The sequence below is a fragment of the Mastigoproctus giganteus genome, chromosome 3, assembly GCF_048544385.1.
Source record: "Mastigoproctus giganteus isolate SK-2022 chromosome 3, ASM4854438v1, whole genome shotgun sequence".
NCBI lineage: Eukaryota > Metazoa > Arthropoda > Arachnida > Uropygi > Thelyphonidae > Mastigoproctus > Mastigoproctus giganteus.
Window position 1 is genome coordinate 41,984,463 of NC_143577.1, and position 12,927 is coordinate 41,997,389.

General features: G+C 39.0%; 1 protein-coding gene across 1 annotated transcript in view; it reads right to left on the reverse strand.

The window, feature by feature from the left end:
- The window catches only part of LOC150087903 (hemicentin-1-like), a 1,496,027-nt gene that overhangs the window by 1,031,334 nt on the left and 451,766 nt on the right, over positions 1–12,927 (reverse strand). The gene's annotated exons all lie outside the window — the stretch shown is intronic.

Here is a 12,927-nt window from a genome sequence, read left to right on the forward strand (position 1 = left end):
ACAGCATGAGTTTCTTAAGGGAAAGTCTTGTCTGACAAATTTGATAGGATATTATGATGTGGTTACAGAGGAACTGGATGCAAAAAATAATTTTGATATCATATATTTGGATTTCAGGAAAGCTTTTGACACTGTTGCGCATGGAAGACTATTGTACAAATTGGAGCAGAATGGTATTAAGGGTAAGTTGCTACAATGGATAAAAGGATGGTTAAGTGGGAGAAAACAGAGGGTGGTAATCAATGGGTGCTGCTCTTCGTGGACTAATGTTATTAGTGGAGTCCCACAGGGTTCGTTCCACTGTTGTTTTGTATATTTATCAATGATATTGATGAAGGTATATCAGGCTTAGTGTCGAAGTTTGCAGATGATACAAAGGTTGGCAGGGTTGTTAATGACAGTAATGGCAGTGTGCTACTGCAACAGGATATAGATAATTTGAGCAGATGGGCTAAGAAGTGGCAACTGAAGTTTAACCTTGACAAATGCAAAGTACTGCATATGGGTAGAAGTAATCCCAGAGAAATGTACCAACTGTGTGGTACTACACTTAAGGTGGTAGAAAATGAAAAATACCTGGGAGTAATTGTGCAGTCAGATATGAAGTCTTCTGAGCAATGGAGACAGGCTGCCAGGGCAGGTCATGGGGTTTTGTCAATGATATATAGGAATTTTGCTAGCAGGGAGAAGGAGATGATTGTCCCTCTGTATAAGGCAATGGTCACGCCACGCCTTGAGTACTGCGTACAGGTCTGGAGGCCTCATTTTAGGAAGGATGTAGATTTACTTAAGTGTGTACAGAGAATGGCAACAAGATTGGTGAGAGGAATGAAGGGATCCTCTTACCAAGAGAGGCTTAAGTTCTGCAAATTGCAGTGGCTGGAGACTAGGCACCTGCGCGGTGATCTGATTGAGGTATATAAGGCCTTGAATGGGTCGAGCACGTTGAATTCTAATGGGATCCTTCCACTTGTTCAGATTACGAACCTAAGGGGGCATGAATTCAAATTAAGAAAAGACAGATGTAGAATAGATGTGCGAAAATTTGCCTTTAACCAGCGGGTGGTTAATTGCTGGAACAAACTTCCATCTGTCGTGGAAGTTGACAGGTTAAATAAATTTAAGGAGGAAGTGGACAGGCATTTGGAGGGAATGGTGTGATTTTTTTTTTTTTTTTTTTTTTTTGGCTGATGCTGCATAAGCTCATACACTTGCTTTCTTGCATCACATGCCACTACTACTACTACTATTTCAGTCACTGACTGATTTCCAGAAGAACATCGAAGGCAGAAAACTCATTGTGAAGGTATTCACAATATGAGATGTAATGAAATTTATGCCATATAACCAACTACTTAGGTCAGTGGTTTTCAACTGGGGTGTCGCAGCACCTTAAGTTGCCGGAACAACATTCCAGGGATGCCACGTATTTTGGGTTTAAGTTATTTAAATTTTTTTTTTTTAATTTATATGTTTATTTCACTATAAAAAAGGTGTACAGTATCTCTTTAATTTTGTGGCGATCTATAATTGATGTTTACTTCGTACCTCTATATAAAGAATAATATTATTATATACTGTATATATATAATTTGTATTATGAAATGTAATTTTTATAATTATATTATTGTATTAACTATCATATAACATATATATTTTTAATATATATGTTATATGATATATTTATATATATTTATATATTTTTTAATATATATGTTAGATCCGATTATATATATATATATAATCGAATCTAACAGGGAGAAAATTGAGTAGGGGTTCCACAAGATAAAATAATTAGGGATGACATTTTTTTAAAAAAAAAGGTTGAAAACTACTGACTTGGTGGTAGATGACTCATCAACCGGTGCAATACCACCACTTTGCTTATTGGAGGCTTCAAGTGGTGAAACCCTTGTTTAGTCACCAGAGCAAAATTACCGGCATCTCCTTCATCCCATGCACAGTACTAAGTACTATAGGTTTTGATACCTGTCATGTTTCGGGGTTTAATTAAAAAAAAAAAAAAAAAAACTTTGGTGATTTTCTGCATACGTAACTGATGCATTGCATTGTCTAGTAAATTCTGTGGTTTGAGGCTTTAGCACTAAATTTTATTTCAATTTATTACTTTTAAATCCTGAATACAAAGAAATTGTAATTAAATTAATAAATAAGTGCATCATAAATGTACAATAAATGTATTATAACAAATGTAAACATTTATTGCATATAATAGCATTTCAGTGCATATTTTCATATATTTTATTGCATATTTTTCCTATTTTTTAGTGCAGATTATCAAACATCTAGTTATAAGGATGTACACTGTGTGCCACTTTATTAGGTACACCTATCTAGTAGCATGTTGAGCCTCCTTTAACCTTCAAAACAGCCTGAATTCATCAGGCATGGATTGAACAAGATGCTGAAAACATTGTGCAGGAATGGAGTACCAGGCAGACATGAGTGTCACGCAGTTCCTTGAGATTCGATAGAGGTATAGGCCTGCAGCAAACAGCCCTTTCCAGCTCATCCCAAAGATGTTCAATAGAATTGAGGTCCACAGACTGAGCAGGCCACTGCAGCAAAGAAAAGTCATTGTCATGTTCCTGGAACCCATAGTGATTTGGGCTTTGTGCACCGGCACATTATCCTGGAAGTAACCATCCGACTGAGGTTAAACTGTCAACATGAATGGATGCACTTGGTCAGCAACAATGTTTAGGTACAATGTGGCATCAGACGTGAATCTATGGGTATCAATGGGCCCAACGTGTGCCAAGAAAACATTCCCCACACCATAGCACTGCCCCCACCACCTTGCACAGTAGTCGTCAGACATGACAGGCAAATGGATTCATGTTTTTACCAAATTCTGACCCTTCCATCAACATGATGCACCAGGAACTTCGACTTGTCAGACCAAGCAACTGTTTTCCAATCCTCGATAGTCCAGCAGGCTTTGTGCACCGGCACATTATCCTGCTGGAAGTAACCATCCGACTGATGTTAGACAGAGGTTAAACTGTCAACATGAATGGATGCACTTGGTCAGCAACAATGTTTAGGTACAATGTGGCATCAGACGTGAATCTATGGGTATCAATGGACCCAACATGTGCCAAGAAAATATTCCCCACACCATAGCACTGCCCCCACCACCTTGCACAGTAGTCGTCAGACATGACGGGCAAATGGATTCATGTTTTTACCAAATTCTGACCCTTCCATCAACATGATGCACCAGGAACTTCGACTTGTCAGACCAAGCAACTGTTTTCCAATCCTCCATAGTCCAGTGATGGTGTTGCTATGCCCACAGGAGGTATGCTCTCTTGTTCTTCATTGATAACAAAGGTACGCAATGTGGCAGTCGGTTGTTGTAGCCCATTCGCAACAAAATGTGACTAGTGGTCCACTGCAATATTTTTTTTCTGCGCACCAAGGTTGAATTCTGATGTGATTTGCAACATTGTGGCCCGTCTGTTTGTTTGCACAATTCTAGCCATCCTCCTCTGACCTCTCTCATTAACAAGCAATTTTCGTCCACAGGAGTGCAGTTGGGAGGATGTTTTCTATTCATTGCACCATTCTCAATACACCCTTGAAATTGTGGTGTGTGAAAAGTTCAGGAGAACTGCCATTTCAGAGATGCTTTGTCCAGCACGTCGTGCACCTACTACCATGCCATGTTCAAAGTCCATTAGATCACTCCTTTTCCCCATTCTTGCTACAGTTTGCACACTTAACTGATACTAGAAAGGTTGTTCTGCTGCATTTATATCCACAACTGTGGTCATGTGACTTGCAGATTGTGGGACAAGCCATTTGTATGCACAGCAGGGGTATACCTAATAAAGTGGCAGCACAGTGTATGTAAGGCTTTATTTCCTTACGCCAGTTTATTGCAAATGAATGGTAGAAGCAAAAAATAATCCAGCTAATTTGGCTTATTAGTATTATTATTATGCATATAAGAAATCTACAACTCAAAACTTTTTTTTTTTTTTTTTTTTTTTGATTTGTTATTTGTTGGCGCATCGGCTTCTGTGGCCATATTGCACCTCCCAAGGTTTTTGCAGTACTTTGATCCAAGCCCGAGGCGGGAATCGAACCCGCGACCTTTGGGTTGCAGGGCAGGTACTTTACCCACTCGGCTAGCCCGGTCGGCCAACTCAAAACTAACTTATAAGACAATATGTATTAAAGAATATCTATTGTCTTATATTATTTCCATAATTTATACATATAGGTTAACAGAAACCTATATGCATATGTTGTTGTTTGTTTGTTATTTGGTTTTTAGGAGCATCAGCAACTAAGGCCATATTGCTCCGGGGATATGCAGTAGTCATTCCCTGACCTTTCTGCATCCTCTGTTTTTGGTGGTCACAGGCTCGAATCCCAGTCTAATCAAAAAAGCGTGTGCTATGCACTGCTGCTCCTGCCCACCTGGCTATGGAGGCATCCCCTATATCCATAAACTATTATTCTACTATTAAGAATAATATAATTAACTATGATTACTCTATGGATAAACAATTAATAAATTCAAAGTCCCTGATGATGTGATGGAAGAATGTTCATGTAGAATGAATAAAATTCATAAATTTTGATTTCTCTTTTTCCCTCTCTTTGCCTATGAACATATAAATGAATTCTCTTTTTCCCTCTCTCTGCCTACATATAAATGAATTTTCAAAAAAAGCAGATGTAATTCCACATCTGCTTTTTTTGAAAATTCATTTATATGTTCATAGGCATCCAGTAGTGCCAGCTATCCATTAGTGCTCAAATGTTGAATTAAATTTTCCCATTAGCACACTGTTAAATTAATATTAAGAATTAAAGTATTCATCTACTACCTCCAATTTCTAACACTTGGAACCACTAGGGCACCATACATATAAAAATATACACAGATGTCATCTTAACCATTTGCTTCCCTACACGGTAACAGTAAATTCCTTACTGGTTCATTCCTACTTTCTGTTTAACCTTACCTCATTTTTTCATCCTTACTTCAATTTTTCTGTTTCTCACCTCAGAAAGGTCACCCATGTTCTGTATGATCTACATATAATAATATATTTTCAGCCTACTTTATTTTCAAAATTATTTCATACCATGTATATCTGAGAATACAGACCATGTCAGAAACACAGGCCTACATATTGCTGTTATGCACATAATTTCGATGGATGACCTCCGATGAAGACATTGAAATTATGAGTTATACAACAATATGTTATCCATGTTATTCTATTTTATTTGACCTCATTTTATGCTATTTAATTTAACCCCACTTCGTATTCATTCCTTTTATCTCTTTATCTCATTAATTTCTCATGTATACTGTAGAATCGATCATAACAGCCTTCTCTTATACACTCTCAACATATTACAATTTATACATTATGGTCATACAGTTCGTTTGCCTAAGCAGTGTCTCTGGTCCATAATACTAATTTGAATTCTTTCATTTTTACTCCAATCTAGTTCTCTTCATTGTTTATTTATTTTATCCCATTATAGTTATTATATATATATATATATATATACTGACCGGGCTAGCCAGGTGGGTAAAGTGCCTGCCTGGCAACCCAAAGGTCGCGGGTTCGAATCCCGCCCCGGGCTTGGATCAAAGTACTGCAAAAACCTTGGGAGGTGCATTATGGCCACAGAAGCCAATGCGCCAACAACTACAAAAAAAATATATATATATATATATATATATATATATACACACACAGTCCATTCCGGTTATTTGGGACACATCGGGACTAGTGCATTTTGGCCTGATTAAGCGGCTGCCCCATTTATCCAAAGTTTCACGTAAATAGTTAGAAATACAATGTACCCCCCCTTTACAATTGGTTCACTGTACAATCAAATCACATTACGTCGAACTCACCATAGTAAAGTACCGTTCACTATATGACATACAGTAAGCGCCGGTCATTGTGATCACGTTTGTGAATTGAATTTTAATTCTATTAAACAGCGATTCTAATTAGCGAAAATAGGAGGAATATTATCCACAGGCTATAAAAGCAAAGATCTATTAAGCAGAAATTTACTCTTTATTACCTTACCAAATAAAAAATTAAATGATACGTGAAAATCGGAAGAATATATGTGATAATCAGAATAATTAATACGTAATGTAATATGTACATACGAACTAGTTGACATTTCTGTTCACTGACATTTGTGGGTGGGGGTTAAAATATAAAACAGAAAAAGATAAGCAATCAATAACAAAGAACACGGCACACACAAATTGCAAGTAACACGATACACCCAAGTGAGAACAGAGTAACAAGTTACGAAGCCTTAAAAATAGGAATGAAGAGAAGGTTCTGAAAATTAATTTTTTTATATGATTGAAGATTTCATGGAAGTGTAAACACATTTCACCATAATAACTAACAGAATTCCAGCTGTCGGTATTATCGCAAATTCAGTAAGATCGAGTTTACCGTCGGTTTATGATAGATTTCACTAACAGAAAAGCCAAATAAACAGGTAACTGCTAATTTATTTTTATTGTTTTATGGTTGTGATCTCCAGAATTTCGACCAAACCACGTGGTACCATCGGAGACAATCGTATAGTAATCTCCAGTGCTCTAGTCTCCTTCTCCAATTAAATGGCATGCTGTCCCAAATTAAGCGAAGTAAACCCTGGCTATTTTCTCAATTGGTTTCTGTTTTTTAAGATTTGCCACAAATAAATGGCTGCTCTGATTAACCGATGGCCCAAATAACCAGAATCCACTGTATATATATATATATATATATATATATATTATGTATATATATATGTTCCACATACACAGAGTGTCTCAAAAATATTGGTACAAACGTTTAGGGGAGGTAGGTAACATCTCAAGGAATGTGTATCGCATAGGAACCCATAACCGGAAACGTCACTGTAAGTAGTTACTAAAACAGTAACTAAACTGTATTACAAAACCATATTACTGAACTGTATTACTGGTTCTAAAACAGTTACTAAACTGTATTACAAAACCATATTACTGAATTGTATTACTTTTTCTAAAACAGTTACAAACTGTATTAGAAACACTAAAGTTAAATGACAAAAAAACAAGCTTTTAACATCGAGCACACACAAAGACATCCCCTTTGGCAACATCATGTCTCGTCCTAGAAAGGTCTGCAAACATTTCACAAGTTGTCTGGAGACCTCACTTTAGAAAAGAGGTAGAGCTGCTGGAACGAGTACAGAGAAGGGCAACAACATTGGTGAGTGGAACAAAAGGTTGGTGTTATCAAGAAAAGCTTAAGTTCTAAAAATTGCAGCTTCTGGAGACACCACGCACCTGTGAGGTGATCTAATTCAGGTGTATAGAGCCTTGAATGGATTGAGCCAGCTCAATACTAATGGAATTCGTCCTCTTGCTCAGATTACTCACCTGAGGGAGCATAAATTCAAATTGAGGAAAGAGAATTGTAGAATAGATATGCAGAAATTCATCTTTAGCCAGAGGGTGGTTGATAGTTGGAACAAACTTCCATTTGTTGTAGTAGGGTCAGCAACTAAGTTCAAGGCAGAACTAGACAAACATTTGGAGTGAATGGAAGGGTGAAATGGGAAAGGTTTTTTTTTTTTTTTTTGGCTGATGCTATATAAGCTTGCTTTCTTGCATCATATGCCCTGCTAATGCAGTTACTAAACTGTATTAGAAACACTAAAGTTAAATGACAAAAAAAAAAAAAAAGTAGTAGTAGTAGTGGCATGTGATGCAAGGAAGCAAGTATATGAGCTTATGCAGCATCAGCCAAAAAAAAAAAAAAAAAAAAAAATCACACCATTCCCTCCGAATGCCTGTCCACTTCCTCCTTAAATTTATTTAGCCTATCAACTTCCACAACGACAGATGGAAGTTTGTTCCAGCAATTAACCACCTGCTGGCTAAAGGATAATTTCCGCACATCTATTCTACATCTGTCCTTTCTTAATTTGAATTTATGCCCCCTTAGGTTTGTAATCTGAACAAGTGGAAGGATCCCATCAGAATTCAGCGTGCTCAACCCATTCAAGGCCTTATACACCTCAATCAGATCACCATGCAGGTGCCTAGTCTCCAACCACTGCAATTTGCAGGACTTAAGCCTCTCTTGGTAAGAGGATCCCTTCATTCCCTTCACCAATCTTGTTGCCCTTCTCTATACATGCTCAAGCAAATCTACATCCTTCCTAAAATGAGGCCTCCAGACCTGTACGCAGTACTCAAGGTGCAGCCTGACCATTGCCTTATACAGAGGGATAATCACTTTCTTCTCCCTGCTAGCAAAATTCCTATACAGTAATACCCCTGAAGTTACGCGATAGGTGGGTCCGATGAAAATCGCTTAAGCCAAATTTGCGTAAGTCGGGGTACAACTTTGCATATAAATATATATAAATTTGGTTTAATTGGGACCAAGGACTAACAAAAACACTAGTTTAGAAGAAAAATATTAATAAAATTGCAGTTCTTTATACATATTAATACAAAATATGTATTAAAAAAATAAATGACTTACGTAAAAAAGTTATTTCGATGTCGATGGCTTCATAAAATCTAACAAATTCGTCTGACGACACAGCGCCTTCTTTTTTTCATGCAGAATTTCTTCGTAGCAAGCTACTAATTTTTTTATTCCTTGCTTTGTAGCTATAACGCGTTCTTCGTTGGAGTCTATGTTTTCTAAAATTTTTAAGCCCTTTTCAATTGAGCTGAGACCTTCTGTCAAGTTTGCAATTGTCATGTGCTTTTCGCCGTTGCCTCATTTAGCCCTGTATCACGTGCAATATCACATGGTCTTTCATTTCGCTCAAAGCGTTTCACAATTTCATATTTATTCTCTATCAACAGAGGCTGTTATTTTGTTATTTGGTTTTTAGGAGCATTAGCAACTAAGGCCATATTGCTCCGGGATATGCGGTGGTCATTCCCTGACCTTTCCGCATTCTCCGTATTTGGTGGTGACAGGCTCGAACCCCGGTCTAATCAAGAAGCGTGTGCTATGCACTGCTGCTCCTTCCCACCTGGCTACGGAGGCGCCACCAACAGAGGCAGACTGGCCATAAGCCTTACCGGGGAAACCCGGGTGGGCCGGTGTGATTTTGGTCATAAATCATAAAGAATATGAGGCCAATATAAATTTTCCGGGGTAAGAATTTTCGACTCAGTCCGCCTCTGTTTATCAATAATTGCTTTTCTTTTTCTCTCTGAATCTGCAGTGTCTTCACCAGTACGCTTCCTTTTCACACCTTTTAAGTATTTTACTCATTTTTAGGGAATAAAGCACAATTACAAAACGAGGAGGCATGCTTGATACGCAAACACAAAGTTGCGCGCGTGTAGCAACTGAATAAACAACACCATAAAGGCAGAGCTACACTATTAACACCTCACATTTCTAGGGGTTACTACCATAAAACAATAAAAATCCAGTTGCGTTTCTGCTAGCGGAATCTGTTATAAACTGGTAGTAAACTCAATCTAACTGCATACCATACCGATAGCTGGAATTCTGTTGGTTTTTATGTTATTTTGGTGAAATGTGTTTCCCCTTCACTGATATTAAAAACATAAATACATTTTCAGAATCTTCTCTTCATTCCTATCTTGTCACAGTGCTTCTGCGTTCGACTGCCATTTCTTGTAAACACAAAGGCGAATCGTGCATAAACCAATTTGGTTCGTGTTATATTATAAGATATCGTTACCGTATTTATAAATAGTGTATGATCGAATTCATGTTGTGTAAACACGTGTTATATGAGGACTGAATGTATACGGCTCGACCGACAAGATCCATTTCTCTCGTGAAAACAATGTAATTTCCGACAAAAGTTGAGCACGAATTCGAACGCACACATATAAATATGACAGTTGGAATACAAATTCTTGTATATGTGTGCAGCTCATGCGCAGCCAAGTTGAATTTTGTTCATCTTTCGTTCTCACTCTCCGCCGTCGCACCGTATATTGATAACATATGAAAAACGACCTTGAAGATAGTGGGCGGCAGTGTTGCCAAACGAAAAAATCAAGAACCGCGTAACTCCAAGTTCAAGTAAGTCGGGGTAGCATAAGTTTGGGTACTACTGTATATCATTGACAAAACCCCATGACCTGCCCTGGCAGCCTGTCTGCATTGCTCAGAAAACTTCATATCTGACTGCACAATTACTCCCAGGTCTTTTTCATTTTCTACCACCTTAAATGTAGTACCACATAGTTGGTACGTTTCTCTGGGGTTACTTCTACCCATATGCAGTACTTTTGCATTTGTCAATGTTAAACTTCAATTGCCACTTCTCAGCCCATCTAACCATAGATCCTTGATCCTGTTGCAATAGCACACTGCCATTACTGTCATTAACAACAATGCCAACCTTTGTATCATCTGCAAACTTGGACACTAAGCCTGATATACCTTCATTAATATCATTGATAAATATACAAAACAACAGTGGACCCAACACCGAACCCTGTGGGACTCCACTTTGTGGACTAACATTAGTCCACGAAGAGCAGCACCCATTGATTACCACCCTTTGTCTTCTCCCACTCAACCATTCTTTTATCCATTGTAGCAACCTCCCCTTAATACCATTCTGCTCCAAATTGTACAATAGTCTTCCATGTGCAACAGTGTCAAAAGCTTTCCTTAAATCCAAATATATAATATCAAAATTATTTTTTGCATCCAGTTCCTTTGTAATCACATCATAATATCCTATCAAATTTGTCAGAAAAGACTTTCCAAACCCATGCTGTGTCTGAATTATTGCTGCAGTCTTGTCCAGATGATCCCGCAATGCATCTTTAACCAGTGATTCCATTATTTTACCCAGAACAGAAGTTAAACTAACTGGTCTGTAATTACTCGTGTCACCCTTCGATCCCCCTTTGTGAATTGGAGGTACATTTGCACATCTCCAGTTCGTGGGGACCTCCCCTGAGTCCAAGGATGCTCTCATAATTATGGCTAAGGGTTTGCTTAGTTGCTTTGCCACCTCCTTTAATATAACTGGATAGATCCCATCCACCCCAGGTGCCTTTCTTATGTTTAACTTCAACAATTTCTCCTCCACTTTGCTCTCAGTTATTACAAATTCATTAAGCACCCTGCTACAATTTGATAACCTTCTGCCATTTTCTAACCTTAATAACTCCTCATGTGTGAATGTAGATGCAAAATACTCATTCAGTTTGTTTGCTATCTGAGCAGGATCATGAACAGACAAACCATTGATATCCAGTGGACCAATCAGATTCATCCCCTTCCTTTTAGAGTTTATATAAGTAAAGAAATCCTTGCTGTTTTTCTTAGCATCTTTTGCCAAAGATTTCTCGTAATCTGCCTTCGCCTGCCTAACTTCCTTTGTGACCCGATTACAGATGGTAGACAGCACAGTTCATCAGTTTGCGAGAGGGAAAATTTCCGGTTTACTCATTCCAGCAGTCGCCGCACAAAGAGCATGCATCGATATACGAACTGTGAGCTGGCAGACATGCACCTAGTGTATGGATTAGCAGAGGGCAATGGACGAGCCACTCAACGAATTTATGGAGAACGCTTCCCAGACAGACATGTACCGGACTACCGTTTGTGTGCATCAAAATTTGTGTGATTATGGGTCATTTAAAGGTAACAGGAGTAGTGCGGGCAGACTACGCGAACTCCCGCCATGGAAAAAAATGTGTTGAATGCCGTTCAGAATAATCCTACTACCAGCACCCATGCCGTTGCCTCTGCCTTAGGAGTGTCTCGTTGCAGTGTACCGCATGTCTGGCACGACGATTCCCTACACCCCTTTCATCTCCAAAGGGTTCAGTTGCTGCTCCCCAAAGATCATGTGGCTTTTGCGCAGTGGTTTCTCCAAGAAAGCGTTCAAGACTTGAATTTTCCAGCCTATGTTTTGTTCACAGATGAGGCTTATTTCACTCAGGAAGGCTTATTCAATCAGCACAATGCTCATGTGTGGGTTCACGACAACCCACACAGTGTGTGCCCCCATGCAGCACAACATCGCTTCACAATAATGTGTGGGCAGGTATGGTCGGTGACTGCATAGTCGGCCCATACCTGTTACCATCCTGCATGAACTCGGCTAAATATCGGATCTTTCTTGAACAAGTTCCACCAGGGTTACTTGACGATGTTCCAGCAAATGTGAGCTGCAACATCTGGTTTCAGCATGACAGGGCATCTGCCCATTATGGAAGGTGTGTTCGTGACCATTTGAACAGGCGTTTTGGGCATCAATGGATTGGCCGTGGTGGACCTGTTACCTGGCCCCCATGCTCACCTGATTTATCGAGCCTTGATTTCTTTCTGTGGGGGCCCTCAAATCTATCATACATGAATCACCTGTGGAGACGGAAATGGATCTCGTGGTGAGACTCGTCTGCGCTGCTGCTACTGTCAAAGAAACTTCAGGTCTATTCGACCATTTGTTTGTTTGTTGTTTGTTATTTGGTTTTTAGGAGCATTAGCAACTAAGGCCATATTGCTCTGGGAATATGTGCTGGTCATTCCCTGCCCTTTCCACATCCTCTGTATTTGGTGATGATGGGCTCGAACCCCGGTCTAATCAAGAAGTGTGTGTGCTACGCACTGCTGCTTCTTCCTACCTGGCTACGGAGGCGGTGTATTCGACCATGTCTGCCAGTCCATGCTGCATCGGTGTCACGCATGCATCGCATCTCATGGTGGAACCGTTGAGCATCTGTTGTAACATCATGAAATGCATCCATCTTGTACTCCATTGTTAATATTATGTCAAATAAATGTTTGCCACTAATTACTGTCTTGTGTAATTTCTGCTTCTTGTGCCTCTGCTATTACTTTCCCATGACGTTTCCGGTTATGGGTTCCCATGCGAATCACATTCCTTTAG